This window comes from Desmodus rotundus, chromosome 4 (assembly GCF_022682495.2).
Source record: "Desmodus rotundus isolate HL8 chromosome 4, HLdesRot8A.1, whole genome shotgun sequence".
NCBI lineage: Eukaryota > Metazoa > Chordata > Mammalia > Chiroptera > Phyllostomidae > Desmodus > Desmodus rotundus.
Window position 1 is genome coordinate 93,799,964 of NC_071390.1, and position 9,390 is coordinate 93,809,353.

The following is a 9,390-nucleotide window of genomic DNA, read 5'->3' on the forward strand; positions in this document are numbered from 1 at the left end:
GCAACATGACTTATTTTTCTCACACTGGTTCTGGAGGTTCTTTTCATCTGGAATGATTTCTTCTCTTGTAGGGGAGGAAAAACTTCTATGCACTTGGGTTTTGTGGCAGGGCCTAAGAATTAATCTGACATGGATAAGAGGAAAATCACACAAATGTATGTATTTTTACATGTAAATAGGAATTGCCAGAAGGAAAATAAAGATCCAAGGAAGCCATTAGGAGCAAAAGTTTATATACCTTTTTACACACAAAAAAATGATAAATTGTGGGGATGTGACAAAAGGGCTTAGGCTAGGAGCATTAGTTGTGGGACAGTGACTTAAATATATGAGGCAAAATAATGGCAGATAAGGGTTATTTTAGTAGGTTTGTACAGGTCCATTTCAGCATCAATCCCCAGTACATGGTGTTAGGAATGTTTTCTTCCTAGTAGGAGGAAGGCACCTTTCTCATGGGAATTGTTAAAACCTGATTTTAGGTAGAAAGGGGAGGTCAGAGAGCCCTTACTGCATCTTCTGTTTCTTAGTGCCTTAGGCTCAAAATAGTCAATATGTCAAAATGGCATATTTTTGCCAGATGAGGGAAGTTCTCCTTCATTATTTGTTCAAATAAGTTTTCAATTTGTTGCTCTTCCTCTTCTCTTTCTGGCACCCCTACAATTCGGATGTTGGAACGTTTAAAGATGTCCTGGAGTTTCCTAAGCCTCTCCTCATTTTTCTGAATTCTTGTTGCTTCATTCTTTTCTGGTTGGATGTTTCTTTCTTCCTTCTGGTCCACACCATTGATTTGAGTCCCAGTTTCCTTCGCATCACTATTGGTTCCCTGTACATTTTCCTTTGTTTCTCTTAGCATACCCTTCATTTTTTTCATCTAGTTTTCGAACAAATTCAACCAATTCTGTGAGCGTCTTAATAACCAGTGTTTTGAACTGTGCATCTGATAGGTTGGCTATCTCTTCCTCGCTTAGTTGTATGTTTTCTGGAGCTTTGAAGTGTTCTGTCATTTGGGCCTTTTTTTTTTTTTTTTGTCTTGGCGCGTCTGTTACTTTAAGGGGCGGAGCCTTAGGTGTTCACGGGGGCGGGGTAACGCTGGTCGCTGTGCTGTGACACTGTACGTGGGGGAGGGGCTGAGAGGGAGCAATGGTGCCCGCTCCACTCTCCACCGGATTTCAGTCTTTCATTCCGCTACCCACAATCAAATTGGGCCCCTCTGGTGCTGGTTCCCGAATGGGTGGGCTTGTGCACACTCTAGGCCCCTGTGGGTCTCTCCAATGACCTCTCCTGTGAGGCTGGGAGTCTCTCCTGCTGCCGCCCCAACACCCACAGGCGCTTTCAATCAGAGGTCTGAGGCTTTATTTCCCTGCGCTGGAGCCCTGGGTTGCGCGGTCTGCTTCGCTCCCCGCCGTTCCTCCCGGTTTATCTGTGTGCGAATGTGGGACCAAGGGATGCTACCCGCCGCTCTGCCTGCCCCGTTCTCTGCCACTCTGAGTCCAGCCCTCTCGGTTTATCTGTGCACGAATGTGGGGCCGCAGAGTCTGCTAGTGTTCGGACTGCCTGCCCCGTTCGTCCCACACTCTGCCAGTCTCGGTCCCGCCACAGCCACACGAGTCCTCTCCGCCAGGTGCCTGTCTCCGCCCCTCCTACCAGTCTGGATGTATGTTTCTTTTTATCTACTTGGTGTCAGAGTTCCTTGCTGTTCGATTTTCTGTCAGTTCTGGTTGTGCGAGGAGGCGCAGTGTGTCTACCTACGCCGCCATCTTGGTTCTCCATCAGAATTTTATTATTTTTGATACAATTGTAAATGGGATTGTTTTCTTAGCTTCCCTTTCCGATAATTTGTTATTGGTATATAAAAATGTAGCCTATTTTTAAAAATTACTGATTTTTAGAGAGAGAGAGAGAAAAAGGGAGAGACAGAGAAAGAAGCATTGATTTGTTGTTCCACTTATTTATGCATTCATTGGTTGTTTCTTGTATATGCTCTGACCAGGTGTTGAACCTACAACCTTGGTGTATTGGGATGATTCTCTAACCAACTCAGCTACAGGCCAGGGCACAACCAATTTCTGTATGTCAAATTTGTACTATGCTTCTTTACTGAATTTACTCATGATAATAATTGTTTTTATATGCCCTTCATTATGTTGAGGTATATTCCCTCTATCCCCACTTTGCTGAGAATTTTTATCATAAATGGATGTCGTATGTTGTAAAATTCTTTTCCTATTTTTATTTTTTATTAAAAAATATATTTATTGTTTATGCTATTACAGTTGTCCCATTTCCCCCCCTTCACTCCACTCCATCCTGCCCACCCCCTCCCTCCCACATCCCCCCCCCATAGTTCATGTCCATGGGTCATATTTATAACTTCTTTGGCTTCTACATTTCCTATACTATTCTTACCCTCCCCCGGTCTATTTTCTACCTACCATTTATGCTACTTATTCTCTGTACCTTTCCCCCTCTCTCCTCCTCCCACTTCCCTATTGATAACCCTTTATGTGATCTCCATTTCTGTGGTTCTGTTCCTGTTCTAGTTGTTTGCTTAGTTTGCTTTTGTTTTGGTTTTAGGTGTGTTTGTTAATAACTGAGTTTGCTGTCATTTTTACTGTTCATATTTTTTATCTTTTTCTTAGATAAGTCCCCTTAACATTTCATATAATAATGGCTTGGTGATGATGAACTCCTTTAACTTGACGTTATCTGAGAAGCACTTTATCTGCCCTCTCATTCTAAATGATAGCTTTGCTCGATACAGTAATCTTGGATGTACGTCCTTGCCTTTCATGACTTCACATACTTCTTTCCAGACCCTTCTTGCCTGTAAGGTCTCTTTTGAGAAATCAGCTGAAAGTCTTATGGGAATTCCTTTGTAGGCAACTGTGTCCTTTTCTCTTGCTGCTTCTAAGATTCTCTCCTGTTTGATCTTAGGTAATGTAATGATGATGTGCCTTGGTGTGTTCCTCCTTGGGTCCAGCTTCTTTAGGACTCTCTGAGCTCCTGGACTTCCTGGAAGTCTATTTCCTTTGCCAGATGAGGGAAGTTCTCCTTCATTATTTGTTCAAATAAGTTTTCAATTTGTTGCTCTTCCTCTTCTCTTTCTGGCACCCCTACAATTCGGATGTTGGAACGTTTAAAGATGTCCTGGAGGTTCCTAAGGCTCTCCTCATTTTTCTGAATTCTTGTTGCTTTATTCTTTTCTGGTTGGATGTTTCTTTCTTCCTTCTGGTCCACACCATTGATTTGAGTCCCAGTTTCCTTCGCATCACTATTGGTTCCCTGTACATTTTCCTTTGTTTCTCTTAGCATAGCCTTCATTTTTTCATCTAATTTACAACCAAATTCAATCAATTCTGTGAGCATCCTGATTACCAGTGTTTTGAACTGTGCATCTGATAGGTTGGCTATCTGTTCACTGCTTAGTTGAATTATTTCTGGAGCTTTGAAGTGTTCTTCCATTTGGGCCTTTTTTGTTGTTGTTGTTTTGGTCTTGGCGTGCCTATTATGTAAAGGGGCGGAGCCTTAGGTGTTCACGGGGGCGGGGTAACGCTGGTCGCTGTGCTGTGACACTGTACGTGGGGGAGGGGCCGAGAGGGAGCAATAGCACCTGCTCCACTCTCTGGGAGATTGTAGTCACTCCCTCCACTACCCACAATCAAATTGGGACCCTCTGGTGCTGATTCTTGAGTGCATGGGCTTGTGCATGCTCTAGGCCCTCGTGGGTCTCTCCAACGACTTCTGTGAGGCTGGGAGTTTCTTCCGCTGCTGCCTCAACCCCCACGGGTGTTTTCAATCAGAGGTTTGAGGCTCTATTTCCCGGAGCTGGAGTCCTGGGTTGCGTTGTCTATTTTGCTCCCCCACTGTTCCTCCCGGTTTATCTATGCGTGAATGTGGGATTGAGGGGTCTGCCAGTGGTCACACTGCCTGCCCCATTTGTCCCACAATGTGCCACATCTTTGGATCCAGCCGCGTTGCCCTGAGTCCCGTGCGCCCTGGCTGCCCATCTCTGCCTCTCCTACCTGTCTGGATGAATGTTTCTTCTTTATCTCCTTGGTTGTCGGACTTCCAGTGCGGTCGATTTTCTGTCAGTTCTGGTTGTTTTTTGTTTTTAAATTGTTGTTGTCCTCCTTTTGGTTGTGCGAGGAGGCGCAGTGTGTTTACCTACGCCTCCATCTTGGCCAGAAGCCGTAAAATTCTTTTCTGCATCTATTGATATGATCATATGATTTTTATCCTTCATTTTGTTTATGTGGTGTATCACTTTAATTGCTTTGCAGATACTGAGTCAGCCTTGCATCTCCGGAATAAATTCCCACTTGATAATAACATATGATCTTTTAAATGTGTTGTTGAATTTGGTTTGCTAATATTTTGTTAAGGACTTGTACACCTGTGTTCACCAGGAATATTGGCCTATAACAATTTTGTAGTGTTTTTGGTTTTGGATTAGGGAAATCTTGACCGTGTAAAATGAGTTTGGGAGGCTTCCTTCCACTGTAATATTTTGCAATACTTTGAGAAGGATAGATGTTATTTTTTTTGAATATTTGGTAAAATTCACCCATAAAGCCATTCTGTTCAGGACTTTTGTATGCTGAGAGTTTTTTGATTACTGACTTGATTTCCTTGGTAGTTATCTTTCTGTTGAGATTTTGTTTCTTCTTGATTTAATCTTTGAAGATTGTATGTTTCTAGGAATTTATCGATTTCTTTTAGTTTGTCCAGTTTGTTGGTACATAATTGTTCATTGTATTTCCTTATACTCTTTTGTATTTCTGTGTTGTTGGTTCTCACTTCTCTTTCATGTCTGATTTTATTTATTTGGCCCTTCTCTCTTTTTTTCTTGATGAGTAAAGGTTTATCAGTTTTCAAAGAACCAGCTCTAGGTTTCATTAACCATTTCTATTGTTTTGTTTTTTTTTTTACTCTAATTCATTTATTTCCACTCTGGTCTTTATTATTTCCTTCCTTATACTCTGGGCTTTGTTCCCCTTTCTCTAGTTCCTTTAGGTGTAAGGTTAGATTGTTTCAGATATTTCTTTTTCTTGAGGTAGACCTATACTGCTATGAATTTCCTTCTTAGAACTAGTTTGACTTTGTCCCATAAATTTTTAAGTCATTGTGTTTTCATTTTCTTATGTTGTAAGGTATCTTTTGATTCCTTTCATGATCTCATAGTTAACACATTCATTGTTTAGTTATCATGTTATTTAGCCTCCATGTGTTTGTGTGTTTTTCAGTTAAAAAATATTTTTTTAATCCTCACCTGAGGACATTTTTTTTTTCATTGCTTTCTGAGAGAGAGGAAGGGAGAGAGAGAAACATCCATGTGAGAGAAGCATCAGTTGGTTGCCTCCCATATGCGTCTGCTCAGGGAATCCTACATGCCTGGACCGAGGATCAAACCTACAGTCTAGGTATGTGCTCTGACCTGGAATTGAACCCATGACCTTTTGGCTATGGGACAACACTATAAGCAACTGAACTACATAAGCCAGGGTTTCAGTTTTCTTCTTATAATTGATTTCTAGTTTCATACCATTGTGATTAGAAATGCTAGATAGGATTACTATATTCTTAAATTTATTGAGACTTGTTTTATGGCCTAACATGTAGCCTATCCTGGAAAATGTTCCATGTGCACTTGAGAAAAAGGTATGTTTAGCTGTGTTTGGGTGAAATGTTCTAAAAATATCAATTAACTCCATGTAGTATACTGCGTTATTTAAGGGCACTGTTTCCTTGTTGATTTTCTGTCTGGATGATCTACCCATTGATAACAATGGGATGTTAACATCTGCTACTATTTTTCTACTATTGTCAATATCTCCCTTTATGTCTTAATATTTGCTTTATATATTTAGGTGCTATTACGTTGAGTTTACAGATGTTTATGACAGTTATGTCCTCTTTTTGGATTGCTCCCATTATCATTAGGAAGTGACCGTTTTTGTCTCATTAATCCCTTGATTTAGAGTCTATTTCCTTGGATACAAATATTGCTTTCCCATATTTTTTTTCATTTCCATTTGCATGAAATATTTTTTTCCATCCCTTTATTTTCTTGATCTGAACAGGGTCTCTTGTAGGCAGCATATGTATAGGTCTTGTTTTTTTATTCATTCAGACATTCTATGTCTTTTGTTTGGGACATTTAGTCCACTTACATTTAAGGTAATTATTGATAGGTATGCAGTATTGACATTTTATTAATGTTTTCTGATTTTTGTAGTTATCTATAGGAGACCATTCTGCATGGTATGGGCCCAGCTCCCAGTCGGAAAGGCCGGTGGGGAGCAAGGTTGGCACACAGGACCCACACCCATGGATAGGTTTTCCCTTGGGGAATCAGGCCTGCATTGTACCTAGGCTGCTTTGAGACTTACTTTTTGCTAAAACTCCCTCACTCTGAACTGAGTCAGCAAACGTTTACTGCATATCTTTAAAGTAACTTCCTAAAATCTGTGCTAAACTTCCCAAGGATGAGTGTAACCGTTTCAACCACTTTTCCCTTTACTTTTGCAAATATCCTTCTTTTTTGATGTAATTAGCAACATCCTCTCCTTTGTTTTCTGTAAAAGGTAACCACCTAAAGAGAACCTGTGCATAGTAAATGAGGACCATTCTCAATGTAATGTGCCCAGAAAAGCAATAAAAGCCTGTCCAGGCAAGGGACGGGACTGGCCCTCTCTTTCACCGAGAGAGCAGCTGTGTCATCCCTTTTCCTCCACAGGATTTCTGTAGTCCGTGTGAATTTGTCTCATCCATAATGCCGCAGACACTGCAGGCTGGTGTCTGCATCAGTTATCTATTCTTTTCTTATTCTCTTGCTCTCTTTATGTTGACTTTCTCTAATGTTGCGCTTGGGTTCCTGTCTCCTTATTTCTTGTATATCTCTTGTAGATTTTTGGATTGTGGTTATTATGTGCTTCCTATATGCCAAACTATGTTTACAGTAGTCACTATAATTTTTGCTCTCCCCTCCATATTCATCTGTCATTATTTTTACTTTACTGTTTATGTGTATCCCTTAATTTATTGTAATTACACATGATCTTCATACTTTTGCCTTTTAACTTTTGAACAAGCTTTATATTGGTTGAGTCACTGCTTTTCTTATGTATTTGCCTTTGATCATGAGATTTTTTGTTTCCTATATTTTCTTCATATTTTTGACCTTTTCTTAAAGACGTTCCTGTAATATTTCTTGTAATAGTGGTGATTAACCCCTTTAGTTTTTTTTATTGTATGAAAAACTCTTTATCTGTCCTGATTCTAAATGATAGCTTTGCTGGGTAGAGTAAGCTGGGTTGTAGGTCTTTGCCTTTCATCACCCTGAATATTTTGTGGTAATCCTTTCTGGCCTCCAAAGTTTCTGTTGAGAAATCAGCTCACAGTCTTATGGGAGCTCCCTTATAGCTAATGTTTTTCTCTGATTTTAAGGTTCTCTTTTTGTCGTTGACCTTTGACCTTTGAATTAGGATGTGTCTTGGTGTGGGTTTTCTTAGGTTCATCTTGATGGGACTGTATTCTATGGACTTGTATGTCTATTTGCTTTGAAAGGGTAGGGAAGTTTTTTTTTGTCATTATTTTTTCAAACAGGTTTCAATTCCTTGCTCTCCCTCCCTTTTCCTTCTTGTACACCTATGATGCAAACACCAGTAAACTTGATGTAAGTCCCTTAAACTTATTTCCACTTTTTTTTTTTTTTGCTGTTCCAAATGGTGGTTTCTACTACTTTGTTCCAGACTGCTGATTTGATCCTGTTTCACCTGATCTGTTGATTACCTCTAATGTATTACTATTCATTTCAGTTAATGTGCTCTTTGTTTATGACTGTCTTTTTGAATGTTTCTATCTCTTTGTTAAAATGAGTGCATTTTTCTTCCCCTAAGTTCATTGAAATCCTTATAACCAGTGTTTTGAATTCTGCATCTGGTGGAATGCTTGTCTTCATTTTGTTTAGTTCATTTTCTGGAATTTTATCATATTCTTTCATTCGGGACATGTTTCTTTGTTTCCTTATTTTGGGTGCCTGTGTTTTTGTGTTAGGTAGATTTGCCACCTCTCCTGTTTTGGCAGAATGGATTTACATACTATGTGTGCTTTGTGCCCAGTGGCACAGTCTCCCTGGTTACTTGAGCCAGCTACTACTCCAGGGGTGTCCTTTGTGTGGGTTGTACGTGCCCTGCTGTGTTGAGCCTTGATTGCTGTTGGCACATCGGTGGCTGGGATTGAACCCTTAGATTGACTGGCTGTGAGGAATGGTTGTAACTACAGTAGACAAAGTTTTTTTGTGGGGGTTGACCCCTTGTAGTGGGGTTCACTTTAGCAAGGCTCTGGTACCTGCTGAATATATCCAAGGTGTATCATTTGTGGAGCTGGTTGGTTGGTGCTATGGTGTGGTCTGAAGCTGGCCACTGGGTGTTATTTATTCTGGGTCCTTTTGAAAGGGGCTCTGTTGCAGACTAAGGTGACCTGCTGTCTGTGCTGAACTGGTGCTACCTGGTAGGAGTTACAAAGTGATCTGTGTTTGGTTGCCATCTGTGCTGGGCTTGGGAGGCAGCAGGGAGGACTAGGCCATGAACTGAAGCTGGCTGCAACTGCCGCCTGATTTTTGGCGTTGCTTAGCAAGAAATACTGGGCACATCGAGGCCAGCTGCTGCTTGTTTTGGGTTTGTGGACCTTTGAAAGAATTTTTCCCCCTGCATGGGCCAAGTGAGGCTGCTTGCATGGAGGATACACTGGAAGAGGTTTGAGCTGGTGCATCCATTTGTTGTGTCAAGGTCTGAGAATTATCAGGTGGACAGAATGGTGTTAGCCAAGTTAATGGAGAACTCAGATTTGGCACCTGCCTGCACCTACCAGCTCGGAGGAGGGAGGGCTCAACAAAGGAACAATGGTGTCTGTCAGCACTTCTGTCCCTAGAGAGCTGCCCTGACCCCTGCCCCTCCAGCCTTGCCCTGAAGCCTGTCAATTCAGCTCCTCACCATGTCTCTGGTGATTTTTGAACTGCTGTACCAGCACAGGAGTACAGAGCAAGTGAGTTTGTGAGTCTGTGCCTAATGCCTTTTTGTCCAGCAGTGACTCAGTCTCCAGCAACCCTCAGTATTAGCTGCAATCCCCACTGGTTTTCACAGCCAGTTGTTACGGGAACTTTGAGGCACTGGAACACTATGTTGAAGATCCTGCTGTAGGGCTGGAACCCCTTGTTCCTCAGGGGGCAGACCTCAGCCAGCAACCAAGATATCCCTCCTGTTTCCTAACCATCACACTATGGGTTTGGGAATCACCCATTCTGTATCTTCGCCCCTACCAGTCTCAAACTGGCTTCTTTATATCCGTAGTTATAGGAATTCTATTTAGCTAGTCTTCAGGTGGTTCTCA